The sequence below is a fragment of the Pinus tabuliformis genome, chromosome X (assembly GCF_031772625.1).
Source record: "Pinus tabuliformis cultivar Carrire ecotype Pingquan chromosome X, CPIR1, whole genome shotgun sequence".
Classification (NCBI taxonomy): Eukaryota; Viridiplantae; Streptophyta; class Pinopsida; order Pinales; family Pinaceae; genus Pinus; species Pinus tabuliformis.
This window is the reverse complement of record NC_142308.1, coordinates 777,367,887-777,390,280: the sequence shown is the minus strand read 5'-3', so window position 1 is coordinate 777,390,280 and position 22,394 is coordinate 777,367,887. Positions and strand designations below refer to the sequence as shown.

Genomic DNA, 22,394 nt, shown 5'->3' with positions numbered 1-22,394 from the left:
TCAGTTGGATAAAATTCAAGCCCAATAGAAATCTTGACATGACAAGCACTATGTCGATCACCAATTCCAAGTTCAAGACAGAGTGTGGCTTGACATTAATAAAGATAGAATGAAAGGGGAAGGAAAGAAGTTGAGACCAATCTGATATGGTTCATTCACCATATTAGAGAAGATTGGAAAAAATGATTTTCACCTTGATTTTCCAGCACATATGCAGATGTACTCAGTGGTGAATGTTGAAAACTTGAAGCTTTATGAGCCTTCTTTGATCATGAACACCGAAGAGGTTGGACAAGTTCCTATAGTGGACAACTTTACACTCAAATACTTGGACAAGATACTAGAGGATATCATTCTTGACATGAAGACTAGGACTTCACGATGGGGAGACGTGGAGTACCTTCGTGTTGGTTTCAAGGGAATGCATCCAAGTAAGGCCTGATGGATTGAAAAGGAGAAAGTGAGGGAGAAATTCCCTCAATTTTCAGTTGACTGATAAAGATTTTAGTAGCCCAAAATCTCATTAGTGGGAAGGAATGATCCAGGTGGCTCTAGAAATAGAAGTGGCTTTGAAAAAGTTCATAAAAAAAGTCATTATATTGCAGTGGAACTAGGGTCAGATCAAATATCTAGACGTAAGCTTTGTGATGACATGAACGACACCTCAATCCAGGTTCATAGGTGAAAGTTATGGCTAGTCAAAATTCTGGTCAAACTAGGCCAAGTGGAAGTCACTAACAAGGCAAAAATTTGGAAAAGGATCACCACAAGAAATCGAGCCACCAGGACAGGGGAATTTGTTACCTCTTTAATTTTTATGGTGACCCAAATTTTGGCAGATGGATTTTTTAACCTCCTTGTTCCAAATATATTAAAAAATATTAAAAAAATAGGGTGGCGAAACACCAACCCCGCCACCCTCAACCTATATAACAAAATATATATTAAAATTAGGGTGGCAGGCCATCAACCCCACCACCCTCCAACTATATAATACATATGTTTGGAACCATATGGATCAGGCCTCAGGTGACCTGGACCCTGCCAATAGGTGTCAACTATGACAAGGGGCCGATGGGGTTTGTACCCGCCTAACTTAGTGGGCAGCCTGCTGACCAGGAAGCCCTGTTATGAACCAACAAACTATTGCCAAAAATATAATGTGGAGAAACCATAATGGGATGTCCCACAAGATGGAACCCGTGACCTCCCCAAACCGCATGCCTTAATACAACTTTGCCAACCAATGGACCAACAACCCATCCTTTGTAAACGTCATTGCTACCACTATATAAGAACTATTAAAATGCACCGAGGAGGAGGAAGGGGAGAAGGGTTTCAAATAGGGTAGAAATACAACCAGTAGAACCCTAACGTGAGTTTCCAGGAGAAAAACATTGACACAACGGTATCTTTTGATGCCGATAAATATTCCTTGGGGGTGTAGAAGTATCGGTGTCATAACGTGGTCAAGTTTATAGTCATTTGAAATGATTTCATGCCACAAATCCAATGGTTATTTCCACTTCTGCAGCTAAGCTTTGCATTTTCCGTACATGCCGGAAAATGGAGGTATAAGGGTCATTTATATAATTTTATTGTAATTTTATTTCTACTGCCATTTAATGAAAGAGGTCTCCCCACATTGAGTAGGGCCCGGAGACATAGCCTACACTGGGTGAACCTTGTAATCAAATCATATTGTTCCTTTGATCTCATGTTTTCATTTGATTTCTACTTATTTTCATGTTTATAAGTTAGCTAGTTACGTGCTCTTATAAATGCAATTATGTATGCATCCATGAAGTAAAAGATATGGATCAACCAATCTTGGAAGGGAAAAGAAGGCCCAATGGACAATAAGAGAAAAATCATGAATCGAATGTTGCAGGTGATGCATTGCAAGATGATTTGGTTCTTTCATTGCATAATATTATTGATGCATGGGTGGTAGATTTAGGGGCCTCATTCCATGCCACACTTGATAGGAAACATTTTCATGACTATGTTCAAGGATATTTTGGACAGGTTCATCTGGGTGATGATAAACCCTGTAAAATCATTGGAATGGGTAATGTTTCTATAAAGCAATATAATGGAAACCAATGACTATTGAAGAAGGTATGGCATGTTCCATATTTGAAGAAAAATCTAATTTCAATAGGTTAATTGGGAGGTGAAGGTTGTGTAACTACTTTTACAGACAAAACCTAGAAGGTCACTAAAGGAGCCTTGGTAATAACAAAAGGAGAAAAGTTTGGTACATTGTATTTATGCAATAGTATTTCTAATTTTGTTAATTCTTTAACATCCATATGAGCAAATATGACACTCTGGCATCATTGGCTCAGGCACATGAGTGAGAAGGGGATGAAAATTCTTCACTCAAGAAATTTTTTGCCAGGTTTGAAGCATGTTGATTTGGATTTATGTGAAAATTGTGCTTATGGTAGACATAAGAGAGTTCGTTTTATAAGAGTTGGGAAGGAAAGTATAAGTGAAAAATTAAGGCTTGTGCATACAAATGTATGGGGACCTTCTCAGGTATCATCTCTCAGTGGCTCTTGCTATTATTTTACTTTTATTGATGATGTAACTAGGAAAACCTGGATTTATTATATTTAGAATAAATATCATGTATTTGATACTTTCAAGAAATGGAAAGCTTTGGTTGAGAATGAGATATGAAATAAATTGAAGTTTCTTAGATCAAAAAATGGAGGTGAATACTATAACAACGAGTTTGATAACTACTATTCATAGCATGGAATTCAAAAAGAGAAGATAGTTCCAGGAACACCATAGGATAATGGTGTGTTAGAAAGGATGAATAGGACAATCATGGAGTGTACAAGGTGCATGAGATTGCATGAAAGATTGCCCTTACAATTTTGGGAAAATGTTGTAGATACTGTTGTTTATCTAATAAATAGAGGACCTTCAAGTTCCATGGATGGTGGTATTCCAAAGGAGGCATGGACATGTAAAAAGATAAACTACTCATTTTTAAAGACTTTTGGTTGTGAAGCCTTTGTCCACATCAATAAAGAAAATAGAACAAAGCTTGATGAAAAATAAAATAAGTGTACCTTTATTGGATATGGTGTATATGGTTTTAGTTATCACTTATATGATTATGAAAATAAAAAAATCATTAGGAATAGAGATGTCATATATGAAAAGATCTTGTATAAGGATCAAAGAAAACAAAGAATATACAGTGCTTAATGATTTCACATAAAAATTAAAGGTGCATGAAAATCATAATGATCAACAGCCACAAAAAAACAACAACAACAACCAAAAAAACAACAGGCACCTCAAACACCTGAAAGTTATGTTTACTAGGATAAGTAGACCCCTTGAACAACACTCTCCTCTATTATATTATGTATTATTGACAAATTCCGGTGAACCAGAAATATATGAAGAAGCAATGCACATAGAAAACACAGAGACGTGGGAGCAAGTCATGGAAGAAGAGATGGACTCCTTGATGCATAACTAGAATTGGGACTTAGTTAAGTTGCGTGCAGGTAAAAAAACATTTCAGAATAAATGGCTTTACAGGTTGAAGGAAGAGGATGGAGGTAAATAGAGTTATAATGCTAGACTTGTGGTGAAGGGGTTTGCACAAAAGAAAGGTATAGACTTTGATGAAATTTTTTCTCCTATTGTTAAAATGAATTCAATCAGAACTATTTTAAGTGTAGTGGCAATAAAATATTTGCATCTTGAGCAGTCATATGTAAAGACATCCTTTCTCCATAGGTATTTGGAGGAAGAAATATATATGCAGCAGCCACAAGGATATGAGGTCAAAGGGGAGGAAAAATTAGTGTGAAAATTGAAGAAGACCTTATATGGCTTAAAACAGGCTCCAAGGTAGTGGTATCTAAAATTGGACAGGTTTATGTTTGAGCAAGGTTATACTAGATGTGACTCCGATTATTATGTTTATCTTAAAAAAATGATAGCAACTATATTATATTTCTATATGTAGATGACATGCTTGTTGCAGGGTATATCATTCAAGAAATAAATGTACTCAAAAGAAAATTGGCAAATTCATTTGCAATGAAGGATTTGGTTGCTGCAAAACAAATCCTTGGTATGAGAATAACTAGGGATAGGAAAATCATAAATTAACATTGTCTCATAGTGAGTACATAGAAAAGGTGTTGGAAATATTTGATATGCAAAATGAAAAAACGTTAGTACACCTTTGGCTAGACATTTCAAACTAAGTAAGGAGATGTGTCCCAAGACTCATGAAGAGATGGATAATATATGTAAAGTTCCATATGCATCAGTAGTTGGATGCTTAATGTATGCAATGATATGCACAAGGCTTGATATTTCACGTGCATTGGGAGTTATAAGTAGGTATATGAACAATCCTAGAAAAGAGCATTGGATATCAGTGAAGCAGATTCTCAGGTATTTGAGGGGTACCACAAATCAAGAATTATGCTTTGGTGGTTCAAACATTTCTCTTCAAAGATATGTTGATGCAGATATGGCAAGTGCTAGAGATAACAAGAGGAGCACCATAGGTTATGTGTTTATTGTAGGTGGAACAATTATCATTTAGGTCTCAAAATTTTAAGCCTTGTTGCACTTTTAACAACGGAATCAAAGTATGTTGCTACTATAGAGTCTAGCAAAGAAATGATTTGGCTACAAAGGTTTATGGATGAATTGGGAAAGAAGCAAGAGATGGACAAGTTATATAATGACAACCAGAGTGTCATTCATCCTACAAAGAACTCAAAATTTCATTCCAAGACTAAACATATACAACTCAAGTACCATTTCATACAGTCATAGTTGGAAGATGGATAGTTGAAGCTAGAAAAGATACACACTAGCCAAAATCCTGCAGTTATGTTAATACAAGTTGTAACGAGGGAGAAACTGAGACTCTGGTAAGTTTAAATTAGTCTTCAAGTATGATAGTGAAGTGATAAACAACCAAGTCTAAGTGGATTCATTGTCTAATAAGTGAAGCAATGATGGAGTTTATATGATCTGTCTCCAAGTGGGAGATTGTTGGGTCTGGAGCCTAATTATCTTCCTAATTGTTCAAAGGTTTTTTATTTCAACTGCATTGGATTCCTGTTCCTAGTGGGACTACAACGCCACCTGTTTAATCTCCCTTGGGGGGGGATAACGAATTTTATGAGCCCCCCCGGCGGGGGTTCAGGGGCAGAACCCCCAAAGCTAAAAATAGATGAAAATTTTCCTTGTAAAACATTATAATTTCTTATTCAATCTAGGATGTTCATTAGGCCGATGATCTAATGGTAGAAATTATGTCAATTTAGGATTTTTTTTTTTTTTTTTTTTTTTTTTTTTTTCTTTTCTGTAGAAGGAAACCCTCAATTTATATGAGGGAATTGTATTGCGACTGTGGCTTATGATTTTGAGTGAGAGAGAGATAGAGAGGTTGTTGTGTGAGAGGGAAGAGGAAATTACAATGGATTTGTTTTAGGTTGCATCTCTTCATTTTTCTAGATAATATAAAAGGAAGGACTGGTTTTTTCTCGATGGACATAGCCCAAATTGGGTGAACCACATATATTTTTGTCTCTATTTTTTTATGCAATTTATGTATTTGTGTTTCCTTAATATCTTATATATTTCATTTCTCCATTAATTAATTTCTAATAGATCTTCCATCCCATCTTCTCAGCCAGTGCAAGAATTGATCTAATGGATGAGTACCTCGACACAAGAGCAAAGGTCTCCTCATAGTCAATTCCCTCAACTTGAGAGTATCCATTGGCCATAAATATGGCCTTATACTTCTCTATGCTTCCATATGCTGGATTCTTAACCTTGAAGATTCATCTCTAACCCACAACTAATTTATCTGTTGGTCTTGGGACCACTTTCCAAACACTATTCTTTACAATGGATTTGCATTCCTCCACCATTGCATCAACCCATACAAGTTTCTCTACTTCTTCCTCAAAAGAGGATGGCTTAGTATCTACAAGCTTAGTCATTGGAGACATGTAGCCAGTGTACCATTGAAGTGACTATCTCTACCTGCACAAATTTGAAGGAGCTCCCACATTCCCCCTTTCATCCTACACAAGTCTATCAAATTCCTTGGTTCTTTTTCTTCCTTCTCTAGATGGTTTTGCTTGAGTGGATGTATCCACTCTCTGCTCCTCAATTTGTTGATTCTCTGCAACTTCCTAATTATCCTCCTTTGGGGCTAAAAGCTCCTCCTCTGGTAGGATCTAAAGCTCCCTCTCAAGAGAGCACTACATCACTTTCTCCTCATCAAAATTTGCATCCCTTCACACAACCATCATTTTGAGGGATGGAAACTACACACAGTAGTTGTGGGGGGTTTCTATGTAACCCACAAATACCCCTAGTTCTTCTATCATCTTAAGCTTCTTCCTTGATTATTTGGAGACATGGCAGTAAACAGAGTCTTCAAAAATCATGAAGTGCAACACATTCAACTTCTCCCCAAGAAAGCCTCCTCCGGTGTAATCATACCATGAATCTGATGAGGACTCTGGTTCTACAAGTAGAATATTATGTTGCATGCCTCTTCCCACAAATGCAGTGGTAGGCCTTGGTCATGCAACATAGCCCTCACAGCTCCCACAATGCTACGGTTCCTTCTCTTAGCCACCCCATTTTGTTGTGGGTTGTGGGGTGCTGTAAACTCTCATTAAATTCCTTCTTCTGAACATAGATGATTGAATTCATCCGAGATGTACTCACCTCCATTATCACTCCATAGAGACTTCACCTTCTTTTCGATTTAATTCTCAACCGGTGCCTTGAATTCTACGAACTTGGAGAATGTATCATCTTTCTTCTGCATGAAGAAGATACAACACTTCCAGGAGAAATCATCAATAAAAATAACAACAATATTTGTGTCTGGCAGTGGAGGCTATCGAGAAAGGTCCATATACATCAGAGTGGATCCCTTCCAAGGCTACATGTGCTTTGTTATCTTGATCATGGAATTTGGATGAATTTGGATTTTGTGTACTTCCCCAAGGTACATCCTTTGCATACATGTTGTTTCTCAAGTGCTCCTTTGGGGAGGCCCGTGGTTATTTTTTACATAATCTTCAAGGCACCATGATTAAAATGGCTAAATATTTTGTGCCAAATTCCATTGACATTGTGGCCCGCACTCTCTCCACCTTAGTGCTTAATGCAACACAATATTCCACATCTAGATTATATAGTTTCTTCACACGAACCCTGATCTACTTCACTTGTTTCATGGCTATGTGTCTTAGGAATGATATTTCTTTGTTGAAGATCACATCATAAACATGGTCTTCTAAAAATGCAACAAAGATGAGATTTTTCTTTCGGCCTGGAACAAACATGACATCCTTGAGCTTGAGAGGGGAGGTGATTGTACCCATCCTGGTCACATTGTACCTTCCATCACCCCCTAGCTTGATGTGAATCTAAAAATATTTCTCCTCCATGTCACTAAAAAGGTCTCTACACCCTTTCATGTAGAATGATGCACCTAAGTCCAAGTACCACACACTCCCCATCATTGTGCTGGCCATTCATGCGATAAGGGTAAAGCCAAGCTCGAACTATGAAGCCAAGGCTTCACTTGCTACTCCTCCTGAGGTCTTCTTGCTTGCGTTTTTGTGTAGAAACTTCGTGGCATAATGCCTGAATTCATGACAATGGAAGCATTTAATTTTGGACAAATCTTTCTTCTTTCTCCTTTTGCTAGATTCATGTTTGGTTTGGTATTTCTTCCCTTTTCCTTTTTTCCCCTTCCAACTAATGAAAGATTTTCTTCATTGTTGCCCTTGGATGAAGTCCCATCTCTGGTATTCCACCTTATTTCCTCCTATACCAAATCAGACCATAAGAATTCCTAATTTGGTATTTTCTCCCCCCCCGTTCACCGAATCTTGGTAGTTATGCCATCCCTTGGGAAGACCTAGAAGGGTTGGGATTACCAAATCATCATTTGAAATCATAATACAAACTATTGCAAGCTCATAACAAACTTGTATGAACCTACTCAGATACTGTTGAATAATGTCATTCTTCTACATCTTGATATTTCAAAGTTTATCCTTGAGCATCAATTTCCTATGGTTGCTGCTATTCTGGAACAGATATGTCAGTGCCTACTACATTTCATAAGGAGTTTCTTTCCCATGGATTTTGGTGACAATGTGGTCCCGTAGTCTCTCCAATATTATTTTCCTGGTCTTGGATACATCTTTCTTCCACTGAGCAAGATTTTGGACATCATATTCTATTGGTTTTGAAACATCTCTCTTGATGTATTCTAGCAATCCATTATCATCCAATACTACCTCCATGTGATGAAATTAGAGATACCTTCCAAGGCATACTCTAGACTCAACCTATTGAAGTTAATCTTCTTATATATGAAGAGATCCTACTTCATTGAACTGCAAATTTGAACCTCCTGAGAAACAACTTTGAAATTACTTCTCTAATGTGAATCCCGCTCTAATACCATGTAGAAATTATGGTGTAGATTTGCAACTGCTCATGAATTTTTAATCAAAATCACAAGACACAAACCTACTTTACTTCTTTGTAGAATTCAATTCACAATTTAGAACATCAAACACAAACATGCAATGATAAATAACACAGATTCACATAGTATATTTCTTAGGGAAAACAATCTGCTGAAAAACCCAATTCCTGCTTGCATTAATCTAATGAATAGAGATGTATTACAATTACTTTTCTCAACTGAGCACAATATGTAACTGAATAAGCTATATCTCTTTCCACTGAGAATCTTTGACCCAAAATTAGTCAATGTTTAACTCTGCTTGAGCCCCTATTTCCTTGCACAATTCCTTGAGAAGTCAGGCTCCTATTATTTAGGAATTCTCCAAAATGGATTGCGCAATTCCCAAGGTTGATCATCAAACTGCATGCAATAACGTTACACTCAATACTTGCTACAATTGATGTTACATTTCCTTGGAATATCCACCACAACTGGGGAACTCAAATTCTCTACATGCACTACATAACTAACCTTCCACTAGTTCCTCCAACAGTCAAAACTAGTTTAACTGAAAACAACTTGAGATAACTAAATTTGATTGCTAAAAATTAGCAATCACGGATGCTTAACTAAACTCTAACTCCTCCAAATCTAATTTACTGAGTAAATTGGGCGACACAAGCCATGTCACACAATTTAATTGTATCCAGGTTGTCTGGTAATGTGCAAATTTGGTTTTTCTCAATTTAATCAAGGAAAAATAAAGTTGATAATTTCTTGCTGCATTTTTCAACATAATGTAATCCCCTGACGATACATTTTTCAATCCTATTAGTACCACCACTTCTAGCCACCCCTATTTTGAATAGTCACAATTGGATCAAATGATAATTTGTCTCCTCACTCAATTTGAAAAAAGCACATCTGCAAGGCCCTTCCTAACCCTCTTTTGTAATTTTTTCCCAAGTTAATATTTTATTCATCAATAAACGCCACATAAACAACTTCATTTGAAATTACATTTCAACTGCAAAAAATTGCTACACCACCATTGAATTCCTCTTCTTCCTTCTTCTAGACTTAGAAACATCTATTCAAGCCTAGGCGTGTGTTTATAGGAGAAAAAATTCCTCCTGCAATAAGGAAGTTATCACTCGATCAAGGTCCCAATTAGACCCATTTTTGTTTGGTATGGTGATACTCTTCGAAACAAAGGCTTGATTACCTGTGCTACTCTATCCTAAAGAAATGATTAAAACTAAACTAAAAAGGGAAAATATATGATATAACAAATTATTAACGAATTTATAGTTTAATATTGGATTTTAGGTTAATTCAAACAAGAGGGGAAAGGGAAATCATCCAAGTGCAGTCCTTAAGAAGTTCTACAAGTGTTTGGGGTAGTAATTTTCCAAATTGATATGTGGGCTTATTCAGCCACTTGATGGATTTGAGCTCCTGTTAAAAGAGATTTTCAATGATATCTGCAACATTTTCGTGCTTTACTTATTGACCTTCTTTCTAGAAAATCTCCACCTAGGATTAGCAAAGAGATTCAATCTAGATTATAGCATATTAGAGACTAGTTGTAGAAGAAAAATTCTTCTATTTCAGGATTTTTGGATGTGATGTTGGCCCACATTTTCTCCCAAGATTTATTCCAATAGGCTTCTAGTTATGGAAATATCTATCTAAACAATTGTTCATGGTATTATCAACCTTTTACATAAAAATTCAAAAATGTTATGACTCACTTTTCCTATCAAAATTAGGAAATTAATTATAAAAGATAGAGGAAATGCAGTACTAGAGGAAAATGGTCTAGAAGAATTTTGGTTTCATTCTCTTCCATTTTACAAATATAGTCCTCAAAACATTGCTAATTCTCATTTGAAATTGGTAAATTATTCAAAGAATTATGTCCAGCAACAATTATCATTTGATTTTGTTAATAAATTTGAACTCCTTTGATCAAGTTATTTCTAGAGTACATCTTATGAGCATTGAAGATAGACAAAATTACAAGATTACATGCAAGACACCTATCTCTATTATCTTGAACAAAGTAGGGTTTTTGGTGCATCTCTTGAAAAATTACAAATAGAAAAAGGGGTAAAGGTTTCTTTCATAGGTGGCATAAATGAATCCAAACCACAAAAACAATCTATTTAGGAGGAATATGGTTAATAAATTGATCATTCAGATTTTATTCAATCTTAACATCATAATATAAACAAATGTTTTAGAAGGAGCAACAAGAAATAGATAAGGAATTAGAGAAATCAAAGCCTTCAAAGAAAATAGAGAAACTTGATGAACTTTTCTTTCAAATGGAATAATTTCAAATACCAGGAATCAATTTGAAATATCATGTAATAATATATGTTGAAGGATCATCTGATCAGATGAAAACGTGTGATGATCAAAAGAATATCGATGAAATATAGATAGAGCGTGGAAAATAAGATAGATAAATTCTAATAAGAGAACCATTCCAAGAAATTGTACAAAGCCTAGTCTCTTCCATTCAAGTAACTGAGGTAGCCTCTTATGAAGTAGTTATGATTCCTATACCATAATAAATTCCATAGGTTGTCCAAAAAGAACCAATTCAAGAAGTTTTATGGAGCCTTGTCTCATTTGTCATATTAATAGAGGTGAATTCCCTAGGAGTCCCTATCAATCCTCTAGCAACTAATGTCCCAATTTTATTTTCTTTCTTCAAACATACTAAAGTGGAGCAAATAGAAGAGAAAAAAGTGTCTGTTAGTGATTGTTTTTACATTTCTAAATTAAAATATATTATCATAATATCTAAAAAAAGAAAGAATGATTCATCTACAATTGAAACATCGTCAACAATGATTTGGCAAGAGACAAGAGGTCCAAAAGAAAGGGCCATAGAAACAATATTAGCCCTATGGGCTTTTGCTTCTAGAAATCAAGGTATTATACAAGAATTATCTAAAGAACTAGGAAAAAGGCAAAACAAAATCAAAGAATTACAAATTGAATTGGAAAATAGATTAGTTTTTAGTGAAAAAGTGTGTTTGTCTCAGAGCACTATATTAAGAGAAGGATTTTCCTTGGCTATGAATCAGTTTGAAGAGAAACATAAAAATGAGAAAGATAAAACAAAGGAACAATCCAAAAAAAGGATGAAAGAAATGGAAAGTCAACAAGCTCAATAGATTAAAAAATTGCAACAATATTAGGCAAAGGAAATCAATATTTTAAAAGAAGAATATGAGTTGAATATTCAAATAGTTTCTATAATGTTTGGAGAACACATTACTTCTATGGATGAACATATAAATTAACTTAAGAAAGTATCCATAGAGATCAAAGTTTTTGGAGATCAAGACATTGTTGTAAATGAACAACCTAAACATGTTGAATTAAATTTTTTCAGACAATTGAGCAAGACCTATAAATTTCACCATGAATTAATCTATTTCACTGATTAGGTTGACGCTCTAATGGAAAATGACAGTGTATTAAGTGATTTTTTTGATAAAATTATAATGTGGGAAAAGGGAGAAAATTCTAAATCCTTTGAGGAATTCTCTAAAAAGGAGAAAAAATTAATGAAAATTTCTTTAGATCAAGAAAATTTAATTATAGTATTGTTAAGGATTGGATCACAAACACTTCTGATTGGTGTGACATTGTTTGGGATGATGAATTAGACATCATCAAGATATTTGATATGCCTCATACACAAGGTATTAGAGAAGCATTGTTGTTAGCAATCTGCATGCAGTTAATTGAGGAAAATAGAGAATCCAACTATACCATAATTAAAGAAATGAATAATTGGAGCACTATTGATATTCAAAATTTCTTCTACTTTTCCTATGAGCATATTGTTGAATCTACAAAATGGACCATTTTTGCTACAAAATTAACTCTTTTTTTAATTTTTTGTAAAATTATTTTCCCTTTCCTCACCTTTGTGTTCTTAAACCTATGGCCATCACAAGTTATTAAGGTATAACACATCTTTCATTGATTTTCTATTTTTTGTTATGAAGAAGTTAGAAATTAGTTAAAGAGTCCTTGATTTATAAGTTATATGTATGTATATATTATGAAATAAATGGAGTTTCTAGCTCTCATTGTTCGATACTGTTGGCATATATTTTATAGGCATTATCATTTGAATTTGATACATGTGGGCAAACATAGCGCTAAAAGGACGAAGCAACATACAGACATCTCTCTAGGGCATTGGCATTTTAGTTACGAATTAATATCAACATCCTTTTTAGTTGTTTATTGTAGCCAATCTAAAGAGTTTGTTACTTTTTAGATCCCATTCGAACCGAGGAAGGTGTCAGAATATCTTATGGAGTGAGATAATTTTTTCTCTCTAACTATTTTTCTTAGATACTTGTTGTTTGCATTTCTAGTTGGGCATCCATAGATTGTACTCATATTTCACTACTGCATAATAATAAAACCCTTAGTTGCTGCACCAGTTTTCCCAAGTTGGGTTTTTCCGAGGAAATTTGTCCAAAAATAATTGTCATATTTTTATGTGTGTGTGATATATTTTCTTAGTTTCCAGAGTTATTTTCTTCCGGAATTTATTTTTGAAAATCTCAATGTGAATTATTTGATATTTTCCATAGCAAACAGTAGATAAATTGTTAAACAAATTGACAATTAGAAACATAATTTCCAGTTGTTGTGCTAATGAAATTTTCACACCTAAAATGTTGAGCTATCCTTTTTCCCTGCTTATAAGTTGTCATCGATGGACTGTGAAGATATTCATTTATGTTCTGGGAAGGTGCTCCAAAAACAAACCTCTCATATCATTTAAAAATAGGATGATGAGGAAAACTCTCTGGAAACAAGATTGTGTTCTCCTACAATCCAGGATAAAACCACCAAACAATCTCTTGAAAAGGAACTTGTTATTTTTCCTAAGAGATTAAGCCTGGAAGATCCTTTTTTTATTTTAAAGTTAAACAGATTATATTAGTTTTGTTGGATAAAAATACATAGATTCCTGGGAGTCAATGTGACCTCCCGGAGATATTGCTTCCATTGGATATATTCACTGAATATTGAGGTCGCTTGGCCAGTAGAACTGTCCTTGTAGCACAACACGCTCTGGTGCTTCTAGAAAGTCTGGTTAGCACAGAGCTGCGCTGTCTGAAGATTGTGATCGAGCATTCTGCAAAGTGGATTTTCGTTTCCAGAGACCGGTGTGACCCGGATTTACGATTCTCGACATTTGAAACTGCGATGGCTGAATTTAATACTCCGTGACTTCTCATAACTTCATTAATATTCGAAGGAGATTCATTTCTCTGCAAAGGTAGGCGCTCAGAGTAATGCTGAACAGGTGTTTCAATTTCTGACTCCACCCCGCCTGTCCTCGAAAAGCTGAAGTTGATCACGTCTGAGAAGTCATTGAGATGATCATTAGAATCCTCTAGATTGTCATTTTTGTTCTTTGTACATGTAGCTGAGCAGACCGAAATCAGCTCGCCCTTTGCTATTGCATATACGGCACAAAAAATAGGGGCATTTTTGGTAACAGTTGCTAGTACATGAGGGCCCTTGATTCTCCTAGAGAAAAACAGGGATGAGGAAGAATGCAGATATGAACTAAATAAATAAATGCATTCTTCCTCCTGGATATAAACAGGGATGTTGCTTGATTTTGCCCAATCCTGTTGGCTGTGATCTCCCTTGGGCGTGACTTGCTCATAATCGATCGAGCCTTGATTGAGTTTGCCATGGTTTCCTGTAACGAGGACCCCTTGTGGCCTAGGCTTGTGCTTGCAGATCCGATTGATGGATATTGTGGCAGTTGGCTCTGAGTTCTCCTGCCTCCTAATCCTGCCAAAGGTTGTGGTACTCTGCCAGATTGGAGTCGATCCCTTCATTTGCCAATGCATCAGCTAGCTTGTTTGCTTTCCTTTGAACGGCTTGGAAGGTGATCCCTTTCATGTTGCAGAGTTGGCCTTAGAGATCTTTAAGTATTGCTGACAGTCTCTAGCTTGGGGTTACTTTGTGCACCTGTGCCCATCTGGAGTTTCCTGATCAGCCTTATTATTATCTCTGAATCGCCCTCCACTATCAGAGGTATGAGTTTGTATCGACCAACTAGAGTGAGGCCTTGGAGGAGAGTGATTAGTCCTGCTGCGTTATTGGTGTTCACTCCGAGATTGTCGTGATAGATGAGGTGAATTGCTCCTGTGTGATCCCGTACTGCTCCCCCATAGCCTGCCATGCCCGGGTTTTGTCTTGAAGCCCCGTCGAAGTTGAGTTTGAATGTGTTAAAGGGGGGCAGGGTCCATTTGTCCTATGTCGTTCCTGTTGAGGTCTGGTTCCTTCCAACAGAGTTGGTCCTTGTTTGAAGATGCAGGATCTGTATTATTCTTGCCTTGTTTGGAGATGCGTTGCCCTCTATCTTCTGTATGCCCATGGCGTTGACTGTTTCTTTGATTAGCTGTCGAACTTTCCTTTATCAGTATATGAACTCCTATGGCTATGTTTTTGAATATTCTTGCATTTCTCTCTTTCCATAGGATCCAAACTAATGTGCCCGGAACTAGATTCCAGGCACTGTTGACCAGGGGATTGGAGGATATGGAAGATCTCCACTGGCTTAGTGAAATTTGGATGGAGTTTCTGTCTCTATCTGATTGTTTGAAGACCATGGCCATGTCATCCCACAGAGAGCAAGCCGTGGGATAGGTATTGAGCAGGTGATTGAGCGTTTCCAAACCATTCTCGTAGAGAATACATCGAGAAGGGCCTACAAAACCTCGTTTCTGAAGGTTGTCCCATGTGAGAGCCCTGTTACGCAGGACTAGCCAAGAGAAAAGTGTGATTTTTGGCCAAGTTCCTCTGCTCCATAGGGTTTTCCATTTGTGGTCTGATTGCTGATCTTGGGAGGCTGCCAAGAGCTTATAAGCTTCTTTGAGATTGACCGTGCCTTTGGGGTTACTTCCCCATCTTAGGATGTCCTCTTTGTTGGATCTGAGGATTCTTCTTTTGTCCAAGTCTTGTAGAAAAAGGTCTACATTCCTTGGGCCTGCTGGGGTATGCCATTGTTCTCTGTAAATCCAATTCTGCCATATGGCTGCTTCGCTTGCCAGTTGCCAGTAGTCTGCTACCATAATCTTACCTTCCTCCTGCATGGCTCTTTTAAGAGTGTTCCAGTCTAGGTGTTCCAAGGTTGGAAGCGGCTGCCAGGCATCTTCCCAGAATAGGGCTGTGTTGCCTTGGTGTACTTCCCAGAAGCTATGCTGCTGAACAATATGTCTATTTTCCCAAGCTTTGTTCCAGATTGGGGATCCTTGAGTGGTGCCTGTAAGCTGGATGAGGTCTTTGTCCCTGATTTGGGTTGTATACTTCGCTTTCCACAGGGAACCCCAGAGGGAGTCAGGATTTTCAACCCACCTCCACTAGATTTTTGCTGCTACGGCCTTGCTTAATATCTCAGGGTCTCGGAGGCCCAAACCTCCCTCCATTTTTGGTTTGCAGATGTTTGTCCATTTAAGGAGGGTCCATTTGGATTTCTTAGAGGGTCCATTCCATAGAAAGGAGCGCTGAATGTTTCAGATGGTCTTGTAAGCCACCTTAGGGGCTGCAAGTGCTAAGAACATGTAGGCTGACATGGTTTGAAGGATGGACTTTATCAGTATCAGTTTGTTGGCCATGTTTAGTGCCCGGTGGGTCCAGTTGCTTAGCCTAGCTCTCATTTCGTTGAGAAGGGCTTCCCAGTTGCTCGATCTGTAGGCATGTTCCGAAAGTGGTATACCAAGGTATTTGGTTGGAAGGGAGTGCTTTTGAATATTCATAATTCTGCTGAGATTTCTCTGCACATGAATGGATGTGTTGAAGAAAAGAAGTTTGGATTTGGTTAGAAAGATTTCCATACCTGAGGCTTCCGAGAAGGGTTTTAACACCTTGCTGATGGTGCGAGCTTCCTGTACTGTGGGGGCGCCCATGAGCATGGTATCGTCCACGAATTGTTGATGCGTTATAGTGGGTCCTTGGTGTACCGGTTTGATGCCTTTGAGTTGGTTCTGCTGCTTTTCCTTGGTTAAGGATCTTCCTAGCCATTCTGCCATTATGATGAAGAGAAAAGGAGATAGGGGGTCTCCTTGTCTGATACCTCTAGATGGACTGAAGGGTTGTAGCGGTCCTCCATTTAGCAGAATAGAGAAGAAGGCACTTGAAACCAGTTCCATTATCCAGTTTTTCCATAGCTGACTGAATCCAAAAGATTAGAGGATTGCTTTCATCTATTGCCAGCTGATTCTATCAAAGGCTTTGGACAGATCAAGCTAGATTAACATGCTTGGAGATCTGTTTGTTTTGAGAGAGTGCAATACTTCCTGGGTGAGGATTATGCTGTCAGTGATATGTCTTCCTTCAACGTAGCCAGTTTTCTCTTGAGAAATGATTGAGGGGAGGATGGATTTAAGTCTGTCGGCCATCGATTTGGAAAGGATTTTATAGAGGACATTGCAAAGGGCTATGGGGCAGAACTTGTCAGGGGAGTCAGCTTGGTTCAATTTGGGAATTAAGGTAAGGAAATTGGCATTGATGGTAGGAAGGACTTTGTTGTTTCTGTGAAAGTTTCTTACAAGAATAAGAAGGTTAGCTTTAATAATGGGCCAGCATGCCTTGAAGAATTCAATTGTAAATCGTCAGGTCCGAGGGCCTTGTTCGTGGACATGGAGAAGACGGTTTCTTCAATTTTCTATTCAGTAAACTCTCTTAGAAGCAGGGCGTTTTGATCCTCTGTAACTAAGCTGGGTATGGCCCCCAAAATTTCCTTGATGGCTTGGGATCGATCTTGAAGGGGTTTACTGAGAAGAGAGGTGAAATAGGAGTTGAGCTCAGATCCGATGTGATCCCTTGAGAAGACTTGATTTCCGTCTGCAGTCTTGAGGGATAGGATGTGATTAAAAGCTCTATTCTGGATGGTAGACTTGTGAAAGAAGTTGGTGTTGCGCTCGCCCTGTTTTAACCATTGCACTCTCAATTTCTCTCTCCACAGTAGCTCTTCCTATTTTAGTCTTTCTTCCCATTGCCTTTGCAGAATCAATTCTTGAGTGTTCCGTTCCTCATTGGGCCCTTCTGTGATCAAAGTTTGCTGGAGGTTCACCATTTTTACCTCAAGTTCTTTTTTGGCTTGCATTATGTCGCCAAAGGTATCTTTGTTCCATTGTTTGAGGTTGGTCTTTATGGTTTTGAGCTTCTACTGGATTATGTACATGATGTTGTCGCTCCTTATGGTGGTTTGAGTCCACCAGTTTTGTATATTTTGCATGAATGATGGGTGCTCTGTCCAAAAGGCCTCAAATCGGAAAGGTCTATTTTGGGTTTTATCCAAATTGGTGAAGTGGATCTGCACTGGCCAGTGATCAGATCCTCCTATGGGCAAAATGCTGGCCTCCATGTCTATGTTTTGCAACAGAATGGATTCTGACACGAGGAATATGTCAAGCCTTGAAGCTATCTGTCGGTTTCCTCCTTTCTTATTGTTCCAGGTATGTAGACCATTGATGGTGGAGATGTCAATGAGTTTGGAAGCAGTAATAAAAGTGTTGAATGCTTCCGAGTCCTTATCCAGTCTTTGTAGTCCCCCCTTTTTCTCTGCTGGATTGGTAATCATCTTATAGTCTCCTCCTAAAATCCAGTGATCTGCCCCATGGTGTTGTCTGACTTCATCCAGGTCTAGCATCATCTCTAGCTTTTCCTGAAGTCGTTGGGGTGCATATACATTGGTAACGCAGATCGATTGCCCTAAATCTGGCATGTTAAAAATCACCGATAGAGAGTGCTTGGTGGACAGAGCATTTTTTACTATGAATTTTCTTTTGTTCCAGAATGTGATCAACCCTCCTGCTTGCCCGATTGCATCTATGCTGATGCATTGATGACTGTTGGAAACAAGTTTTCTGAGAGTTTCTGTGCCCTTGGAAGAGCATTTGAATTCTTGCAGTAGGACAATGTATGGGTGCTGCGATAATAGGCGGTTTTCAAGATCCTTCTTTTGGAGGTACCATTGAGCCCCCTGATGTTCCAGGTTGTGATTTTCATTGAGAAGTCTTTGGAGTAGAAAGGACCAATGCCCTGATTTTCCCCTCATTGATTAGGCATCTGCCCAGCTCTTGTATCTACTGTCTTGTGGATTTTCACCCTCTTTTTCTGCTTGGTCCCTGTGGTTTATATTGATCCAGATCCATGTTGGCTTGTATTCCTGTTTGGCTGCTATTTCCCCATTGTCTTTTGGCTACATTCTGGTTGATGTATTCCAGCTGCAAGTAGGACATTTCTATCTTCTCCAAATGTTCTTGAGGAATGGCATCAAATCCTAATTTGGACCATTGCTCGTTGACCTTTTGAAGATCTAGATCACCAAGGATCTCCTCTAGAGGATTGCTTGAGGGGGTTGTGGAGGGTTGATCTAAATGCATTTCTATGCGTTGTTGGGTTTTCTTTGAGGTTTGGTTGGTGATAATCTGGAGGGAAGAGGAGTCCTGATGGTGTTGCGGTGCCTGGGCATGGGTTGGGTCAGAGATTGAGCTTAGGGCTTTGGTGGTAGGCATGGGTTGGCTTGAATCTATTAGATTATGATCAGTGGGGGCCTGAGGAGCTGTTGGGTGCTCCAATGAGTCAAGATTTCCCAGAATTTCAAAGCTATTTTGCTGGGTGGGGGTCTTATTGGTGGGGGTAGTGTTGGTGGGTTGTTTTGGAGCCTTTTTGCTTCTCTTCCCTTTATTCTTTCTTGAAGCTGGGGTGAAGCCAGGTGCTGGAGTTTCCCCTTGTTCCTGTTGTGCTTTGGGCTGTGATTGATTGACAGGGCATCCGTGGCTGAGATGTCCATGCTGGCGGCAGGTTCGGCATCTGAATGGGATATTTTCATAATCAATGGTTTGCTTCTAGTGCACTCCTCTGTGGATCAGCTCCATATGGCCTGGGAGGGCTCCTGAAATATCCAAGTAAACACAGATTCTAGCATAAGCAGTGTACTTACCTTGTGATGTTAGATCTGAGGCTTTGATGAAGATTCCCAACTTGTTTCCTATGGCCTCCAAGATTCGCTTGTTCCAGTAATCCACAGGCATAGAGTGAAGGCAAATCCATACTAGAACCTTTTTGAAATCCTCCTGTTCTGGAGCAAAGTTTGGCCTCCAGTACGTGATGTATAGTCCGACAGAGTTGTAGAAATATGGTCCTCCTTCGAAGATACGATCTCGGTCTTCCCTGTGGGCGAAGATGACAGTGAAAAAGCTTCTCGATCCCAGCTGGAGCTTGAAATCCCCTTTGGGTTTCCATTTCTGGTTTATCCACCAGCATAGAGCCTTTTCGTTCAGTCGAACCCCCATGAATCTGCAGATCAGGGCGTGTTTTCTCATGTGGTCTCTATATTCGTCTATCCATGGATATTCAATGATTAGTCTTGGTATTTCCTTCGAGATGGGCTTTCATAGGGACGATTCTTGCTCGCTGTGTCACTTGGGATTGTGCCCTGCTGATGCAGTTCCTTTTGGCTCTGATTCGTGGCTGATTCCCTCAGATCTGGAGCTGGTAGGGAATTTGGGGGTTTCCATAGGGATGCTGCCGAAAATGAAAGGCGTAAAAGAAGGGGGGGTCGAACCCCCCCCCCCCCCCCCCCGGAGTTGTGCATGGAGCGAATTAGGTGAGAGCTTTGTTGCAGATCTGTCTTGTAATGGTCAATGTTGTAGGCTAGCTTGTCGAGCCAAGCTTAGGGTTCTACAGGGTTTCAATCCTGTCGTTGCTCTTCAGAGGCTCGCGCTCTTATATTGTACTCCCAAGCCTAGAAAATCCTTGTGTACAACCCGAATTTGATTTTCTAGGGAAATGAAAATTTTGTGTGTAAAAATACCATTACTTCAAGCCATTAAGGATGTTCCTATATATGTGAAAATAGTACAAGAGCTATGTTTAAATAAGAAAATAAGGAAAAATAAGGACCCTAATATTGTTCAAGTCATGGGAAAACTATCTGACTTGATGTTTAGAAAGGTGATTACAGCAAAATATGGAGACCCAGTGAGCCCTATTGTGACATTTAAGATTAGTAATATCCCTATATAAAATACCTTTATTGACCTAGGGGAAACTATTAATGTAATGACCAAAGAAACTATGGAGAAGCTTGGTTTGTCAGGCTTAAGATCAACCCTCACTGTCCTCCAACTGGTTTACTGTTCTACTATAAAACCAGAAGGAGTGGTGGAAGATATAATCATCTCCATATATTCATGGGAGTATCCAGTTCATTTTATAATCCTCCAACCAAACACAAAATTTGGGAGTTATCCATTAATCCTATGGATACCTTGGTTATCTACAACAGATGCCTATATTAGTTGTAGGTATGGAAATATGACTATTTCACATGGAGGCTCCACTAAGAAGCTTACCTTGTACCCACCAGCCAAACCTTCATCAGAATTTGAAAACCCTTTATGGTTTGAGGATAGTGATGAGGAACTTACTTGACCCGTCCTGACTCTTGAACGCGTTATAATTTTAAAGGAAGATATCGAGGATGAATTAATTTTCACTACCATAATCAACCCTCGTGATGATTTCCTTTTTCCATGGTCAAATATTGGAACAACCTTTTCAGGAAACGTTTTCACCCACTGGCTTGGTAAAATAGTTATATTCCTTGGCCTCATCAGACATTAATAATCAGACCCAATCCATTGAAATCTATATTGGAAAAGCTCTTAATATCAATTCCCATTTAGAACCTTCCCAACAAAATAAATTGATGGAAGTACTTCGGAAAAACAACAATGATTTTTCCTTAAACTAAATTGATATGAATGGTATCTCTCCTGACCTTTGTACTCATCATATTTTTCTAAAAGAGGATATCTGACCTATTAGACAACCTTATAGAAGGATGAATCTTGCCCTAAAAGATATTGTGAAAGAAGAGTTACGGACATTGTTGGATGCCAAATTTATCTATCCTATCTCTGATAGTAAATGGGTTTCCTCTTTGGTTATTATTCCCAAGAAGAGTGGAAAATGGTGAATATGTGTAGAATAACGCAAATTAAATTAGGTTACTTTGAAATATTAATTTCCATTACCCTTTATTGACCAGGTTCTGGATACCCTGGCTGGGAATATTTTTTTCTCTTTTCTAGATGGCTTCAGTGACTACAATTAGATTCAAGTGGCCCCTGAAGACCAAGAAAGGACTACCTTCACTTTCCCATGGGTTGCATATGCATACCGAGTACTTTTGTTTCGGTAGTGTAATGCTTCAGTTACCTTCCAATGATTATTCTTGGTATATTTTCATATCTAACCCATGATTGTGTTGAAACTTATATGGACAAATTTATTGTCTATGGAGACACATTTAAAGAAGCCTTAGAAAATATACAAAAAAAGTTACTCTATTGTCAAGAAACCAATCTCACTCTTAGTAATGCAAAGTTCTAAATGCTTCTTAATTAGGGGATTGTATTAGGACACCATATTTTGTGTGAAGGAAATAGAGTGGACCCCTACCAAGTTAGAAGCTATCTCGAATATTTATTACCCCTACTACACAAAAGGATGTTCGCAACTTCTTAGGATACGTCGAATACTATCGTAGGTTTATAGAAAACTTCATTAAGATACCATCTCCCCTTTTCCATCTTTTGACGAAGATTGCAAAATTTTCCTAGAATGAACAATGCCATTAATATTTTGATTAACTTAAACAAAAAGTTTCCACTACTTCCATCCTTCAAGGTCTTAATTGGTCTTTACCTTTTCATATCCACACTTATGCTTCACACACAACCATTCGGGCTGTACTGGGACAAAAATAAGATAAAAAATCGTATGTCATTTACTA

General features: G+C 38.1%; 1 pseudogene; it reads right to left on the bottom strand.

Moving 5' to 3' along the window:
* Nucleotides 1-19,887, bottom strand: part of LOC149142179 (uracil phosphoribosyltransferase pseudogene) — an 82,895-nt pseudogene extending 63,008 nt beyond the window's left edge.
* Between the last annotated feature and the right edge of the window lie 2,507 nt (nt 19,888-22,394).